This window comes from Lagopus muta, chromosome 3 (assembly GCF_023343835.1).
Source record: "Lagopus muta isolate bLagMut1 chromosome 3, bLagMut1 primary, whole genome shotgun sequence".
Classification (NCBI taxonomy): domain Eukaryota; kingdom Metazoa; phylum Chordata; class Aves; order Galliformes; family Phasianidae; genus Lagopus; species Lagopus muta.
The window spans coordinates 2,909,744-2,928,271 of record NC_064435.1 but is presented as its reverse complement, the minus strand read 5'-3'; the positions used below and the strand labels follow the sequence as shown (position 1 = coordinate 2,928,271).

At 43.8% G+C, this 18,528-nt stretch overlaps 1 protein-coding gene across 6 annotated transcripts in view; it reads right to left on the bottom strand.

Annotated features, from left to right (window-relative positions):
• Nucleotides 1-16,658, bottom strand: part of TSNARE1 (t-SNARE domain containing 1) — a 496,518-nt gene extending 479,860 nt beyond the window's left edge. For 3 of the 6 annotated variants that reach the window (XM_048938875.1, XM_048938870.1, XM_048938876.1), the window contains exon 1: nucleotides 16,549-16,658. The gene's annotated coding sequence lies outside the window, so the exon portion shown is untranslated. Of the gene's footprint in view, nucleotides 1-16,255; nucleotides 16,350-16,395; nucleotides 16,418-16,449; nucleotides 16,498-16,548 lie in introns of those variants that run through there. The other 3 variants (XM_048938873.1, XM_048938872.1, XM_048938871.1) reach the window with 3 other exon arrangements.
• Between the last annotated feature and the right edge of the window lie 1,870 nt (nucleotides 16,659-18,528).

Genomic DNA, 18,528 nt, shown 5'->3' with positions numbered 1-18,528 from the left:
ATACCTAGTCCAACCATTAACACATCACCACCATACCCACTAAAGCTCGTTTCACAAATAATGTTGTTTCCCTGCTAATGTTGTTTCCTTATGAGGTATGAGATCACACCTCATATTCTATCTTCAGCTGTTAAACAGGATGCATGGGCATTTTACCTATATTTTACAATACAAAAAGAAAAGGCCATGCAATTAATGAGATGGCTGAACTGCCATCCCAGCTGGGACAACCGGCAGGACCCAGCAGTAGAAGAGGTCTCAGCACTGAGGAACAAAATTCACACCAAGACAGGGGAACAGAAAGCTGTACAGAGGTCTCATGCATGCCAGATAATCTGGTTATAAAGCAGAATACTGAAAAATCATTTATAAACAGCCACTTCAGAGGAAAAATTATTACTTTTGGGGAGATTACGCATGTAAGAGTCTAGGTGCACACCCATCACACCCACATGCACAGAGCAAAGGCAGGGGTAATGCAGCCACATAAACAAATACACAGCTGGTATTTTAGAACAGCATCCATAAAGATCTGATTGCTCTCCTAATTGCTATAGTGCCTTTTTTTTTGTCTCAAATTCAAATGGAACTTAACACGTTTCAATGAAATTTCTTATGCTTAAAGAAAAAAAAAAAAAAGCTTCATGCACCCTGCAGCATGTTTTGTCCTTACTGGTTCACAGAATCATAGGATATCCCTAGTTTGAAGGGACCTACATAATTGAGCCTGGTTCCACACGTGTCCACCCAAAGTTCAGACCGTATGTTGGATGGTAAAATGACTGATTGAACAGTGAAACACAAAAGAAATACGAAGACAATGCGCGACCAGGGGAATACTTCTAAACAGATGAAACTACACTACAAACTATTTCAGAAGTGATGGGTTTGGGCAACTCAGGTAAAAGCACTTTTATTCTATGTGAACTTAAACACACAGAAATATTATTCCCTCTCCTCTAGGTCTCTAGGTAAACTGGCTTAACTGCTGGTAAGTGGCTGGTTGGTTAGTTTGGAATGTAGGACTGGTTAGAGGGCTGTAGGACTCAGCCTTCAGACTCATCAGAGCCTTCTAATTCCTCCTTGTTACAGGATGGTACAGGATGGTGGAGAACGTCAAACCACATGGGGGTGTCACAAACAGCGGCAGAGGATACTGAAGGAGCTCCCTGCCTTGAGATTCCTCATACCCTTAGAAGAGTCATACAGTTACTTTTTCCTATTCTTTGACAAACTACTTCAAGTCCCTTAAAAGCCAACAGAAGACGCTCCGATGCATTACATGTAAGTTAAAATACAGTACCTTGAGCCAGCTCTTGAAGACAGAGTATATAAGTAAGGCCTTCACAAACTTTGGTAGTTGCTCAGCAACACCTTGTCATGCTACATCACACAATAGCATCTTGTTATTTCCCTGGCCAAAAGTCAAAAAACATCTTTTCAAGAGAATAAGTGATGAAACTCCCAGATCCAGCTATCTCAGGAATAACCCACACCTCTATCCAGGGAACCTTCCAAGCAGCAAGACATGCTGCAATTTCTCAAGGATGCAAGTCTTCATTCTTTGTAATTACTGTATCACGACACAGGAGAGGCTGTGGATGTCCCTTCCTTGGAGATGTTCAAGGCCAAGATAGACAGAGCCTTTGGACAACCTATCTAGTGCTTGACTTAGTGGTTGGCAGCCCTGCCCACAGTAGGGAGCTGGAACTCAATCATCTTGAGGTCCCTTCCAACCCAAGCCATTCTACAATTCTAAGAAGAACAGCTTCATTGATATGTCACATTCCTTTGCACAAATTCATCTTCCCCTGTAACATATCTGAGAAACCATCAGTATAAGGTACCAATGCCTCACTTCTTCGTATCTTCCATATGCTACAACGCTCCTATAATTCATAAAAAGAGCCAAACCAATCAAGTTATAGACAGCAGCACTGGCAGCTGCAGTTATCTATTTTAATCTGATCAATTACTTCTTCCTTTTTATAAAATACTTTAACATTCATAAGATTTTATTGCAACTTGAAGTAAGGAAAATTGTCAGAAATCTTCCCTCTAGCAACTCTGCATGGAGCAATCCTGTTCTGCATGAAGACACCATTTTTTGTCCTGCACTGAAAAGTCAGGATGTTCTCAGCTCCTAACATCAGATTTCATCACCTTCACACAGCATAGAGTCAAGCTTTGTTTACTGGTTTTATTTACAGAAGCAATTCAAAATTTTCATAGAACCACAAAACATCCAGAATTGGAGGGGACCCCCACAGATCATTAAGTCCAAATCCTAACTCCATACAGAACCACCCAAAACTCAAAGCCCATATCTGAGAGCATTCTCTGGGCTGAGCAATCCAAGGGACCTCAGTCACACTTCATATGTCTTGCTCTCCAGACCCTTAACCATCTTCACAGCCCTCCGCTGGATGCTCTCCAATAGTTTTACGTCTTTCTTACATTGTGGTACCCAAAACTGTACACATTTTAACTGTCCAGAAAAAGCAAAGCCATGCAACATCCCATCCTCTCAAAGAGTGATTCAAGTCCCTCCATGCAGAAAACTAGCCTTTTATCCTTGGTGGCCCAGTTTTACAGAACTATCAACATTATACCCATTTCTTGGAGTTGCCTTGGGCAGACAGCCAAAGGATGAAAACTAAGACTGAAATTATCAGTATGCACTACATCATCTATGTGGTTTCTCTGCTGAATATTGATCCATCTTCTCCTTACCTCACCTTCCCACCTTTCCATCCTACATATCCCACATATCTGTCTTCCTCTCTGACTACTGTCATAGAATTACCAAATTGGAAAGGACTCTTATAGGTCATATAGTTCAGCTCCCCTGCAGTGAACAGGGATACCTACAGCTACATCAGGTTACTCAGAGCCTGGTCCAGCCTGACTTTGGATGTCTGCAAGGACAGGGCATCCATCATCTCTCTGGGCAACCCGTTCCACTGCCTTTTGTTAGAAGTTTGCTCCCTGGAGGTCTCATGCTGGGCTAGGCACTGCAGACAAACACAAGAGGGACACAGGCTTTGGTTGGCATCAGGAGGAACAACACTTTTGTATGGAGGAATTAACAACAACTCTGCCTACCTAAGGGTTTTTTAAGCCATCATGTATATAACTCACATGATGTTAGTGTAGGAATATCATGGTAGAGAACTGGAATGTAAGGGGTGGGTTTTTCCTGTTTCTATGGTTATAAGCAATTTTAATGACCAACCTAAATAAAAAACCTGGAAAAGAGAGAAAGTAGGAAGGGGTGAGGTAGGCGTATAATTTTGATTGACAAGCCAAAGCATAACTAGTTAAGACCTGTCAAATGTCTGCTTAAGATCACAAATCCTCAGCACATTGTATGGCAGACAGAATTAGCCTAAATGCACAGCTTTACAAAAATGTTTCCTACCCAGCAAGATCACAGTTCATGATTTCAGTTTCCCCTCACTGAGCATCTGATACAACCAATACTAAGGAAGTCAGAGAACAGACAAAAAAAAAAAAAAAAGAAAATACATACCATTTTTACCATTTGTGAGATTTTCAAGTGCTACCATACTATGACAGCCTAACTTTTCCTGGCTAAAAAAAATTAACATAGAATCACAGAATGGCTTAGGTTGGAGGGGACCTTAAAGATCATCTAAAGATGGAGTTAAATCCAGCTGGTGACTGACCACAGTTGGTGTTCCCAGGGGTCAATAGTGGGGCCTGACCCATTCAATATCTTCATTGATGATCTGGATGAGGACAGAGTGTACTTTCAATAAGTTTACAGATGACACCAAGTCAGCAGGAAGTATTGATCTGCCTGGTGGTAGAAGGGCCCTATAGAGGGATATGGACAGGTTGGATCAATGAGCTGAGGCCAATGGGATGAAGTTCAACAAGACCAAGTGCCAAGTCCTTCACTTTGGCCACAACAACCCCAGGCAACACAACTATTGGAGCAGTGGCTCGAAGTCTATGCAAACAGATCTGGAGGTGTTAGATGATGGCTGGCTGACCATGAGCCAGCAGTGTGCCCAGGTGGCCAAGGCCAACTGCAACTTGGCTTGTATCAGAAGTAGTGACGCCAGTAAGAACAAAAGAATGAGATTTGAGGAAAAGTAAGGGCAGCCCTACAAATGTTCACTGGTTATGTATCAAGAGGGAAGAGCAACGGGCAATAAGCAGACATGGAACGTTCCAAAGTCAGAAGTCATGAATGACCATAGAATGAAACTGGGTATAAGGCAGCACATGAAAGGCTCTTGAAGATGAATCCAGTTCATATTTAATGATACTAAGATGCAACAAAGGACTGACACAAAGACAACACAAGACACCCATGAACAAAGCTAGAAATGTATTTTGTCTTTTACTTGCCCACCACCTTTGAGATGCAAGCAGGACACAGTGATCTTCAGAGTTATATATTCATTAGAGCATTTTACAGATCACTACTTTTTCAGTTTCTATGTTTTCTTGTAATGTCTTAGAACACCCTGCTATCTTATCAAATGCTGTTTCATTTTTAAAAAGGGGAAAAATAAGCAAATAGGATGGGGTTATGAAGAAGGGAAGTCAACAGCTCCTGAGATGCCTGCCAACAGGAACAGCGCTTAAACCATGAAGTTCTGGCAGAGAACACCCTCAAAATTTGATATTTAAAACTCTTATGGTGTTGGAATACATAATTAAAGTAAAAGGACACAAGTGAACTATGAGATGATCAACAAAAACTTGTATCAAAGTCAAGAGAACATTCCCATAAAGTCTCAGCCACCTGGTTCTTTCATGGTACATGACAGAAAAAAGAAATCTACTTATATTTCCACTGAAGTTCATCTCTCTTTAGGATCTACAACACAGAGATTTGTACAATTTCAGACAGCTTATAACTGAAACACACCATAAAGAAATTGCCTTGTTTACTGCCTTGCTTCCAATCCTAGAGAAATGTATTTATTGTGATACAAGTCAATGACCAACAACACCCAGTCTTCACAACAGAAGAACCATCGAATCATAAAGATTAGAAAAAATACCTACGATCATCTCGTCCAACCATCCACTCATCATCACTATGCCCACTAAACCATGCCCTGCAGAGCCACATCTATGCATATCCAGGCACTCCACTGCTTCCCTGAGCATCCTGTTCCAATGCCTCACCACTCTTCCAGAGAAGAAAGAACCCCAGTTCCCTCAGCCACTTCTCAAACAACTGAACACAGTACTCGAGGTGTGGCCCCACCAGAGCCAAGTATTTAGGGATAATCAATTCCCCGCTCCTGCTGGCATCACTACTTCTGATACAAGACAGGATGCCAATGGTCTTCTTGGCCACCTGGGCACACTGGTGGTTCATGATCGGCTGGCCATCATCTAACACCCTCAGATCCTTCTGCATAGACTATTTTTTCCAGCCACACTGCCCCAAGCCAGCAGCACTGCATGGGGTTGTTGTAGCCAAATTTCAGGACCTAGCATTCAGTCTTGCTCTACCTCGTAAAATTAACCTCAGCCCCTTGATCCAGCCTGTCCAAACATCTCTGCAGGGCCTTCCTTCTCTCATGCAGATCAACACTCATTTCCAGCTTGGTGTCACCTGCAAGCTTACTGAGGCTGCACTCAATTCCTCAAACACCTACAAATTAGCATTCCTGGAGAACCACAGTAACTGGAATAAACAGAGGGCTCAAATTCTTTTTCTGACTCATCATCTTAGTAGGACAGGTCTACTGAACTGTCCCTTACAACTTTCAGCAAGGGAATAAACTAAACCTGCATGAAATTCATACATTATTTATACCCTAAGCAAGCACAGTACCATCCACATATTGATTCACATCCTGATAGCAGTATCTATATAGTCATACAAAACTCAACAGAATTAGACATTAATTAATCAATTTCAACTGAAAATTCTAGCTGAACTCTCCAGAAAACAACTAAGACCTCTCAAACATTAACTTCCATGTGCTATACAAGGTGGAAATCCAAGCTCCAGTTCATAGCCTCCCAGCACTTCGCTAGACATGTTGGCTTCACTCAAGTATGACCATACATCCCATCAAATTATCATGGGCTGCAAGTCCAACACACACCTAAGGACGCATTACTGAAGTCACAGAGAAATCACATGCAGGGGAAAAAAAGGATGCAGATGCAATTCTCCTAACCAATGGGTGTGGGCACTGTGACGCTCCACAGGCAAAAATATTTTGTCAGCTGTCCAAGAAAAATATAACAAATTGAACCCATAAACAGCGCACAAACTGTCGGAGTTCAGGAAGCATTTCAATAACACTCCCAGACACAGGGTTTGAATTTTTGGTGCTCACCTACAGAGTCAGGAGTTGGACCCTTCCAACTTGGGATACTCCATGCGTCTTTGGCTACTGGTTCCAATGCATGGAATAGTTGCCCTTGACCTCATCCCTCACCATTCTGTCCACACATTCACACTGTATTTGCATGACCTACCTCCAACACCACACAGCTGCTCAGTTATGAATATAGCTGAGATGGTTCAAATACAACCGAAGAAAAATAAGAACTGGCACCTGACTTGTGCTGGTGGACACAGGATGAGCTTGGACAGTCATGGATTGAGAACCACAAAACCACTGTTTTAAAACCCTCGTTTGCAGACATTACAGTTTCCTTTCCTGTAGTGTCACCATGAACACAGTAATCGAGAAGATAAAACAAAAATATATATATTTTACCCAATATTCCTCACTGAGAGGTTTCACACAGTCAATCTATCTATCAGAGTTAAAGACAGAAGTCAAAGCAGCACTTAAGCAGTTGGTTTAAGCTAATTTACTATTAGATAATACCTATAAATTTCACAATCCAACTCTGCAGCCACTGGAGCCAATTCTTCCCTGGAGAGCACCCAGGAATCACGAGCAAATGAAACACAACTGAATTTACTGCTCCTGCAACCTTGGAAATTCAAGTTACAGAGGTGACGTTACATTTTGTTTCGCCAGCACTGATCTATTACCTTTTTAAAGGTGCACACGTTTCACCCTGTTGGCTTCCAACACTGAATTCCTGGCCTTACTAAGATTCAGAATAAATGAGAGGAGTATGCCCTCTGGGTGAAATCCCTAGCTGCAATCTGTATTCAAAACACACTGCTCCGGAGCTCTGTGTGCATTGCCAAACTCGCCTTGAGGTTTGCTCTTGAGATGGCAATTTGCATATCAACGTTTTGCTGCAAAGATTACCCAATGTCCCCGCTATTATTTTAATACTCAGCTGTAGGCGGACCCTCAAGGAGTGCACAGAAGCACACACTAAAAATACCCGCCTTCCCCACCAGCTCCACACATGACCACAGCTAACACTGGCTCAGATGCAAAGCAAGAGCAATGGTATCCCTCCACCTTTTGAGGATATGCTTGGAAGAACCAACGTGCTCAATAAAATCTGCTGAAAACCAGAAAGCACCTCTGGAAGGAGGATGAATGCACCCAGCAGCTGGAGGAGGAGGACTGCAGGTGGAGTTGGTTTTGCAACAACAGAGAGCAGAAGATACTTATCTGAGCACAGGACATACTTGGGAAAACAAATTGAGAGGTAATAAAGGAAAGCAGGCAAGGGAGGCATCACCGGAGATGTGAATTTAAGATGACTCTGAAGAGCGGAAAGAAAGTCGTGCGCAGAATACAAGCAGTGCTGGTTGAACGTGAGCACTGCCTGATTCATGCCCCAAAAGGGAGCTCCTGGTCCCTGCTGGCAGCACTGCACTGATGAAAGCAGGCAAAAAAACAACAGTTGAAGGTTTTTCTATGCCCTCCTCCTGCTTGCCCAGCAAAGCCCAGGCTCAGAGGTAGTAATTATTTTTGGCAAGGCATAAACAGGTCCAGGCAATGAAACCGAACAACAGAGTTATTTACGAGATGCACATCAGAGCCCAGCTACCAAATGAGCAAGTCCAAGGTCACCCCCATCTGTTTACAAGAGCAACTTTGCAAACTGGTGTGAAGACAAAATAACCAGCATCAGACAGGCCAGGAAGGCAAGGAATGGAAATGCACACAATATAACGCCAGAAAACCTCGCCTCACTCAACCACATGGGCTCTAAGATGAGGTTCACCAAGCCCTTAAATGACAGTGAAGATCATCTGCCTTTGGACCACATGAGCAATGAAAAAAGGACAGAACCTGAAGTAGAAGGAGATATCAGAGCAACTCCATTTGCATGTAAAATAAGGATCAAACACATCCATCACCTCATCCTGAAAGCTACCAACTATTTCCAAGGAGTCAATTACCATCTCAACCCATGAAACACCAGAGGTTTCAAGAAGAAACTGGCTTTCAAAAACCATGGCTTTATACTCACGTTCACTCTTCTGCCAGCAGACAAAAGCAGCAAAATGTGAGCCCTCACACTCACAGGCAAGTTGCATTCCAAGAAGTCAGCATGTCAAACCAGAAATTAACCACCAAGGAAAAGGCAAAAGTTCCTTTTGTCTTACATGGGCAACGGGAACGGAAGAAGTCAAGAAGTGCAAGGAAACAGGAGTTAAGTGAGTCAAGGAGAGGCTGCTTTCTGCATTCCATCCTGGAGACATTCAAGGTCAGGCTGCATGGGGCTCTGAGTATCCTTATCTAGCTGTCCGTGTCCATCTCATGGCAGGGGAGTTGGACCAGGTAATCTTTAAAGATCTCTTCCAACACAAGCAGCTTTGTTTCCAAGCCTAGGATTATACTATATTCTTATCAAAAAAAGGGGACCAACACAACTGGACCATGAGACAAGTGCAAGCCTGTAACCTGAGAGCCCAAGAGATACCTCTATACACAAAAGGAAACAAGCATGCACAAAGCAGGACAAATATATATGTCAGAATAATACGCAAAGCAAAGAAGTGAAAAAAGAAACAACTCTCCACACACATAGAGGAGTATCTTTATAATTACACTGCCAGTATTACCATGAGGTGAAAAAAAAAAATTGAAATCTTTTCCATTGCTCGATGTTTGAGGCAAAGGAGAATAAATCCATCCACTCAAAGCTGTAGCAATGATAATCAGGGAGATATTACACTATCTATAAAGGGACTGTCAATCTGCTTTTTTGGATTCAATAGTGCATCTGTCACAGCATCCCACTTTACCGTAATCTCACAGCACTGTTTACACCACTCACTAAGATGCATTTCCAAGGGGACCAGTTTTGGCACTTCGCTAAGATAGAAAGCCATTAAATTTTTAGAAAAATGACCCATATCTAAGAAACTTTCCTGCTGTGTGTGTGTGGTCAATGCTTAAAATGTCTTTCCAAAGTGCACAGTTGCTCTCTAAAGCAAATATGTCCAAAAGCTTAGGATAGCATTTCCAGGACTTTGACGCCCACATCTGGCCACCTACTTGCATGTTCAGGCACTTGCAAGGAAGATGAAGGTCCATAACACTGAGAAACTGAGCCACTAATCTGCTGTGGCTTCAACACAACTTTAAGTTCTACAGTTGTTTCCATCTTTTCCTAACTGACCATTAGTAAGAATGGTCTTAGTAAAAGAATGTAATCTTTTTCTGTAGCTAGATATCCAAATAGCTTGACAACCTGTATGAGACTGTACCTAAGAGGATGGTGAGCATTAGGAAATTGGGCACACATCCCTTGATCAAAGGTAGGCTTATTCAATATGGGCTGATCTTGACTGCACCAATCCACTGACCAGACTAATAGCACAGTGCTCCATTCCCAAGCAAAAAAAAACAAAAAGAAAAAAAAAAACCTGATACAGTATATTTACATATGAGAAACATATATATTATTTAATTTTCACAGAATCACTGAGGTTGGAAAAGACCTCTAAGATCATCTAATCCAACCTACCACCAATACTGCCCTAAGTACTACATCTACCCTCTACTTAAACACCCCCAGAGATGGTGACTCCACCACCAACTTGGGCAAACTGTTATATAACAGTTTATATAATATTATACGTACTTATACATACTTAATTTCTCCAATTCATTCTCTAAACATCTGCTCCTGTCAGTGCCTGCAGCAGGATGTTTGATGGGATTGATGTTGGGGTCTCATCACCAACAACAGGCAGGTAAGAGATCTTCTGGCAATATATCAAACAGACAGAAGACATCAAAACATTTGGGAAAGATGAATTGCACATCCAGCTCTTTAGTGGTAAGGTGAAACGTGTATAAATCAGGTATTTTAAAAGTTAAGAGGGTCTGAGGAGAGTCTAGGAAGCATACAGTGTCACAAGGGAACATATATCAATTGCTTTACGGTGAATAGAAAGGCAAAGCTGCATAAAGGATTAGCTCTTACTTCATTAGGCTTTGGAGTAAGAAACTCTTCACTGCGAAGATGGTGAGACACTGGAACAGGCTACCCAGAGAAGCCTAGGATGCTCCAACCTGGAGGTGTTCAAGGACAGGCTGGATGAGGCTTTGGCCACCTGGTGTAGTGGGAAATGTCCTTCCCCGTAACAGGGAATTGGAACAAGACTATGTTTAAGGTCTCTTCCAATCCAACCCATTCTATGACTCCATGAACAGCTGAAGATATCCAGGTTCCAACAGAAGGATGCAGCAAGATGGAAGATGTGAAAAGAAATAAAAATATAAACACATACCTAGATAAATCTACACCTTAATGCATAGCACTACTCTCATACAATAACATGGGTATTTTCTTTTGCCACCTGGGAATAAAAAGCACAATTCAGTGTTAATTTCAGGCTGTTATAGCAATTAACGTATTTTTCTTTAATGGTTTCTCATTAATAAAGATCCACTGCAAAAAGGTCATTTCACATGGTCTCTAAGCCAGCCCATAATGGTCTGAAACTCTCATCTCAGCACACAAGACAGACAGAAGCAAGGCAGGAGTCAGTCTCTTTTTCCTCCTTACTCACAAGGAAATGGCCTCAAGTTATATCAGGGGAGGCTTAGATTGGATATCAGGAAGAATTTATTCATGGAGAGGATTGACAAGCACTGGGACAGACCGGCCAGTGAAATGGTGCAGTCACCATCCGTAGGGGTATTTAAGAGATGTGTGGATGTAGCACTGACATGGTTTAGTAATAGGACTAGTTAGATCAGGTTGATGGTTGGACTTAATCTTGAAGGTCTTGTCCAGTTCAGATGATTCTCTATTTGTAAATCAATAGAGGAATATAAAAGATTCCCTGTGCCCAGCTAGCAACGTAAGCAAACAGTCAGCATTACTCCCTCTCAACAAATCAAATCCACACTTCGGGAATGGCATGCCCCAAGAGAAACAACACTAAAACTACACAAACTCAACAGCTGACTGCAGGCCTCAGTGCCAGGCAGATCACGTACAGCAATTCAGCATAGCTCCTGCAGCCTCATCTCACCTTCCCATCGCCAAGCTGATGCACAGCAGTGTTTCTCTTGCCACAGAAGTTAGAAAAATACAGAGCATAACAACACCTCCAAGATGGGATAAGGAGAGCCATGTTTGGTGGGTAGAGATGCTGCAAAGCATTTGGTAATAATTCAGCTTCAATGGACTTGCAGTTATCTACAGTTAGTTGTGGCCACTGCTCATATTGATGAAAAAAAGTCCTCTTTTTTTGCTGCTAATGTGCTTTCTGAACAAATTATACACGCTGAAAATTTCAGTGCTGGTTATCTGCTGACGACTACACTCAAGGAGGGAATCTGGATGTTATGTGGCATTCTGTGAATAACACCAGGGAGGGAAAATTGCTCACTCACACTGAAAATGCTTCATTTAGAAAAAAAAAAAAAAAGAAAATTAAAAAAAAAACACCACCTCTATCATCTCCAACCTCTAGCAATGGCACTCGCAACAGCTTTCCTACATACCAACACTTTTCCCCCCCCCATGAAAGTCTCAGATGATGCTTTGTACCCAACAGCCATCAAACTCTGCCTACGTTTTCCCTCCTGCAAGTTTTACCCAAATCTGAAGCCACCACTGCACTGCTTGCAATGCTAGTGAGACAGTATCTTGTCTTCTCCAAACAGACATAAAAAACTGCATTTTCTCCCAGTTTGAAGGCACATGAGCACCAACGAATGCTAACTGTGGTAACAGTCATGAGTTGTCACATGTGAGTGGTAAATAAAAAGGCTTTTCTGGAAGGAAAAAAAAAAAAGAAAGAAAAAAAGGAAAAAAAATAGCATTCATGGCTTTATATATACACTCTACCACACAGCTCCTCAGCAAGTTGCTCAAATGTTTTCTTTCCAAAGCATCTATTAAAAGGTTGGCAGTTCCCTCGTATCATACCTGAGACTCATCTCACATGGCAAACAGAAGTCTATGTGAAATGGGTTAACCCAGACAGTTTCCTTTAAAATGTAAGATAAAGGGCTAGAAGTTCTTCACAACCTTTTGCTTGCCAGCATTTGCAAGACAAAGCAGCAAAATATACCAGGATTCCTAAGCACGGCATGTGCTTCCAACCAGAGCTGTAGCATTCATTTCATACGTAGTTTTATGGGCACTCAACTTCAAGCAACAGGCATGAGCATCCTTCATCTCTGTAACATTGCTTTGCCAGCATCAATCCAAGTATGTAAGCAGGTTTGGGGTAAATGCATGAGTCTAAAAGTAGGCTGCAAAAAAAGCAGCAGTTTGAAGGGCTGGGGATGCTGCTGGAGGAGAAGTGCTGCAATCCTATGCGAGCAAGCATCAGAGCTTAAATACACTGCAGTGCTTTGTTTTGTGAATTATGCTCACGTTTAAATATCTGGATGAAATTTGAGTGCCACCAGAGTCAAACTCATCTGCTCTGCAAGACACCACAGACCACGTGGAAGGACTCAGTCCTCTGTTCATCTATAGGTCATATCCGTCCATCCATAGCACCCATTCGAGCACAAGGTCTCAAGCACAACATCAGACATGGACACAGAAATCCATGCTAGCAGCTGCATCCTGGTGACTCCAACCCTATGCAAAACACATGCAAAGGCTTCTCCTGCCCTCAGGTGACACAGATTTACACCATTACTCATGCTGACAGCAACCCCAGAAGACACACCAAAAGCCAAGGAAAAGCCACCTGCCCACTCAATCTAGCTGAAGTATAGAAAGGAAGACAAAAGCAGCAAAAGTAAATTAGTTTTCTTGAAGTTCTTTCAATTTTCATAGAGCAGAATGCATTTATGGCACAGGCAGGGATTCAAAAGCCTTTATTTTTATCTTGATATTATTTACCCTTTCCCATTTTCTATTTAAATATCCCTGAACTCCCAGAAGAATCAGCAATTCAAAATACCATTTGATATATATTTATAAGCGAGGGGAAGCACAGACTCATTCATTTACAGCTTGCCTCCTCTTTGCTTTTTTTTTTTTTTTGTTCTGTTTTAATTAGGTTTTAAGTGGTGTAACATCAATGTGCAAACTTCTGAAGATACGCAAGAATGACTTCTTGCTCCAGAACAGGCATCACAGGGAATCATAGAATCATTAAGGTCAAAAAAGGCCACTAAAATCATCCAGTCCAACCATCAAACAACCCTACCATGCCACTAAACTATACCCCTCGGTGACACATCTATACATTTCTTAAACACCTCCATGGATTGTAACTCCATCATCCATGGTTAGTGAGCATGGTGGCGATGGGTTGATGGTTAGACTGGATGATTTTAGTGGTCTTTTCCAACCTTAATGATTCTGTGAGTCTGTATAGCCCTGTATCATTCACACACTCAGCTTTCCACCCACAAATCTGGGCCACGAGCCAAGGACAGCACACAAATTTTGCTCTCAGCATCATTTGCAATCCTCTGAGCAAAGTAAAGGCCAACACTAGGAAGGTGCCAAACACACAAATTTCTAACGTTAATCCTCAGGGCATCTCTGCAGTCACAAAACAAGGTGCTTCAGCAACTTATCCAAGACGATGATGTCCAAACCTTCATGGTCCAGTGTCTCCACCACCCTTCATCAGGAACACGAGAGGCTCAGGTTCGGTATTAGGAAAAAGATATTCACCAGAGGTGGTGGTGGTGGGTATGGAACATGCTGCCCAAAGCAGTGGACACAGTCCAAGAGCATTTGGACAACCCTCTCAGACACAGGGTTTGAATTTTGAGTGGTCCTCTTTGGAACCAGGAATTGAACTCAGTGATTCCTGCGGGTCTCTTCCAATTTGGGATATTCTATATTTATATGATTATACAATACTATAAAATGCAAGGCAAAGGCTCCATGACCAAAAAGTTTCTCCAAGCTCATTTTAGACACAAGTCAAGAGAAAGCAGGCAGGGAGATGTAACTGAGAAGCCAGGATTACAGAGGATGCACAATTACATTTACACTTGAGCTCAGTGTCTCCTACATCCTATAAAGCCACATTAGTGGCAGCTGTGCTTTTTATTTTCACTTGCATCAACAGACACAAGCAGAACAGCAAGGGAGTGAGCAGTGGATATTATTTCCTGCTTGCTTGATGTCTGGAGAAAGGGAACCAGTGCGTCATCAGCACCCTGGGAATAGCCAGAGACCAACCTAGAGATGAGTGGAAGGAGTTCTTTTTACACTAAGAGTGGTGAGTCACTGGACCAGGTTGCCCAGAGAAGTGGTGGATGGCCCATGCCTGGAGACATTCAGGGTCAGGCTGGACAGAGCTCTGAGCAACCTGATGTAGCTGCAGGTGTACCTGTTCCCATTGCAGGGAAGAGATGACCTTCAGGGGTCCCTTCCAACTCAAACAATTCTATGATTCTGTTGGATGAATAAAGGAGACCATGCAACACCAATACCCCAACTCTATGCAACCCTACATTTCTACCCAACTTGATAAGCAAAATCTTGGGACTCCAATCCCACAGTGCACACGTGCCATCTCTGAGTTTGCAAACCAGGGGGTACTTGTATGGGAGCACAGAACACATGAGAACACGGCCTGAGCTGCAAATGTCACAATGCATTTAAAAAACAAACAGACCAAGCTTTCTCAGTGTATATTCCATGCATTTGAGGCACAAGAAAAACACAATTCCAGGTTGCAAAGCCTTCTGCTTTTTTGATATGCACACAAAGACACTGAAACAGAGTTTCCCAAACGCTGTCCCATGTAGCTAGGACTAAATTTATCTTCATACAGTTTAAAGTACAAAGAGCAACAAAAAAGGTTCAGCTGGCCAAGGACTACTGCAGAAGCGGTGCTTTCTCTGCTCAATGAGATGATTATTCTTCTTCCTGCATTTTCCCCAAAAAACATTTGTTTACAAGTCTGAGAATGACATTTCCATCCTAGCAGCTGATTCAGAGCCACATGGGCTAAGAAAACAAAGAACACCCATGCCCAGAGGCTTCCTAAGATGCACTGGGTTTGCATGTGCTTTGGAGCCTAGTACCAGCTGAACCCGCTGCTGCCACTGAAGCATTCATGTCCCTCTTGGCATATATCCCTAAGCAAGGCCAGTCTTGTCCTCAAGTTGCTCAGAAGTGCAGAAACCCTATGCAAGACCAACACGTCTCTAGTTTGCATGTGCACACCCTTTGGAAGGTCAGCTCTTTTCCTGGAGCTTGCAAACATACAAACTCCATGCTACACACACTGCTTTGCATATGCATGCCCCATGAAAGGCCAGTCCTCCCCTCCCAGGTTGCAAACACAAGCATAAACCCTGTGCCTGGCCAGTAAGTCTCTACTTTGCACATGCATGCCGTGTGCAAGGCATGCCCTGTGCAAGACAGGGCTGTGCAAGGCCCCATGCAAGCCTCCAGTGCAATGCCAGCCATGCTCTCATCTTGCTAACACCCAAAATCCAGGCCATAAATGCTACTTTGTATATGCATGCCCCTGTGAAAGGCAAGTCACAGACCTTATTTTCAACATGCAAACCCCACAGCTCCTCCCAGCTCACAAGCACTATAAATGTAAACTGTGTGCAAGGCCAATAAGTCTCTAGCTTACACGTGCAAGCCCTCTGCAAGGCCAGCCCTGCTCCAATGATGCAAACACACCAACTCTGCGCAACAGGCCCCACTTTGCACATGCACACCCTCACCCATACAAGGCCAGTCCCCCTCCTAGCTTACAAACGCTAACATAAATCCTGCGCACGGCCAATAGGTCTCTAGCTTGCACATGCACGCCCCGTGCAAGGCCAGCCCCGCTCCCAGCTTGCAAACACACAAACGCTTCACAACAGAATCTACTTTGCACACGCACGCCCCGTGCAGCACCAACGAGAGACCCTGCCGTGCACGTGCAAAAGCAAGCCAGAGACCTCACCTTGTGCATGCACGCTCCATGCAACGCTGGCCTTGCTCCCAGGCTACAAACACACTCCCAAACCCCGTGCAAGGCCAACAACAGCCTATAATTACACATGCACTCCGCGTGCAAGGCCAGCCCCGCTCGCAAACACACACCCCTGTGCAACGTGTGTCCCCACGCTGCACATCCCCATCCCGGCACGTCCTTACGTTATCCCCCCCGCATCCCCCGCTGCCATCCCGGGGTCGCGCACACCCCCGGGGTGGGGAGGAGGCGGGGACAGCCCCGCTGCCGTGCGTGTCCCTCACCTGCCGCCGCGCGCCCGCGCCGTGCCGCCGGCACCCAAACATCACGTGATCGCGGGGCGCGGGGCCCCTCCCTGACCACGTGCTCGTCTCCGCCCAACGGAGTCCGCCACCGGCTCTCCCATAGCCCCTCAGGTGCCGCAGAGGACTGCAACTCCCAGCGGGCACCGCGAGGCGGCGCCACGCCTCCTTCCCCCTGAGTGGCCAATCAGAATGGAGCGTGGCAGGCACTTCTCGCTGTCCCGCCCACCGTCCCTCGGTGCCTCCCGCCCTTTCTCCCCTCAGCGGGTTTTGCATTAGAGCGCTGCGCTTGTAGGCTGCGCGCTCTCCGAGCTATGAGCTGGATATGAGTTCTGTCACCATCCTCTTCCACATTCTCCCAGCGTCCCTCCCGCGATTAAACAGGGCTTCCCCTGCAGCCTCCCGTCCTGCTGCTCTCCCTTTTTGCCTCAATTCCTCGATATCCCTGTCTTCTGCCGTGCTTTGTTGCACCTTCACCGTTACAGTGTGCCACCTGGGCACACTGCTGGCTCGTATTCAGCCGACTGTCCGTCAGTACATCAAGGTCCCTTTTCCATCAGGCAGCTTTACTCCTCCCCAAGCCTGTAGGGTTGCCTGGGGTTGTTGTGACCAAAATACAGGACCCGACACTTAGTCCTATTGAAACTCATGCAGTTTGCCTTGGCCCATCGACCCAGTCTATCCAGTCCCTCTGTAGTGCCTTTCTCCCCTCTGACAGATCAACACCCCCAACTTGGTGTCACCTGCCTGAGTCAACCCCTCCTCCCACATCACGCTGATAGGATGAGTGATAATGGCTTTAAGTTGCACCAACAGAGGTTTAGGTTGGATATTAAGATAAATTTCTACTCAGAATGAGTGATGGGGCATTGGAACAGGCTGCCCATCCGTAGTGTTCAAGAACAGCATAGGTGTGGCATTGAGGGACATGGGCTGACGGTAGGACTACATGATCTTAGTGATCTTTTGCAACATTAATGACGCTACAACAGATCATTTTTTGGCCCAGAAAATAGCTCCAGCTCACACTGCACCTGCAAGGAATTGCTTTTTATTTGCGAAACGACAGCAGCTTTACTTAAGTGAGCTGGAAATGGTTGGCTTTGCAAAAGGAGTTATGAAGCAAGGATTTTCTTGATAAGGCCTTTAAATGACAATTCATTTTTACAGGGGGTTTACAAGCCAGCTGCCTTTTCAGAAATGTAATTCTGCACCAACAGCCTTGCCAAAAAAAGTTTTAAAAGGGTTGAGGGGCCACCTAAGCTTCCATAAACTTAAGGGTTTTACAACACCAAACCATTATCCGAGCATTTTTTTTTTCTCCATCTTTTGCTGCATTGGTAAATCATTTACTTGTGTGGCCTCAAAAGAAAATCCTGAGGGAAAAGGGCTATAGAAAGGCACTGAGTATGAAATACAGCTGTCCTACCTGCCATCTGCAAAATCCTGACTGCACTTACATGTGCAACACATTTGGTTCTTGCTGGAGGAGTTAGTACTGAGCCACCGAGGAAGAGTAGGTTAATCCTACAGTAAGCAGTAATTGCAGTTTAAACCCAATGAAAATTCAGGATAGTCCAATAATTTGCAGTACAAGTCATACTTACTTTTGATGGGACCCTCATGAAAGTAAGTAAGAAAAATATATATAAATATGTGCTGATACAAGGTATAGATGAAATATTCTTGGGGAGAACAACCATAGCAATTACAGTAGGATGAAACTGTGCTTTGGTTTGCAGTCTCTACATCTTGCTTGTTTTGCATTTTGAAGAAATACTGCTTAATCAATAAGCGTGTTATTCATACAAAAGTAATACCATGTATCTCTCGGGATATTTTTTTTCCGAGGACTTTGGGCTTTGTGTGCAATCATTTTGTGTGCATTAGGCTTGGTCCTTGTTATCACCACTTGCTTATTCATCTGTCGTTAATAGTTTTCATAGAATCACTGAATAGAAT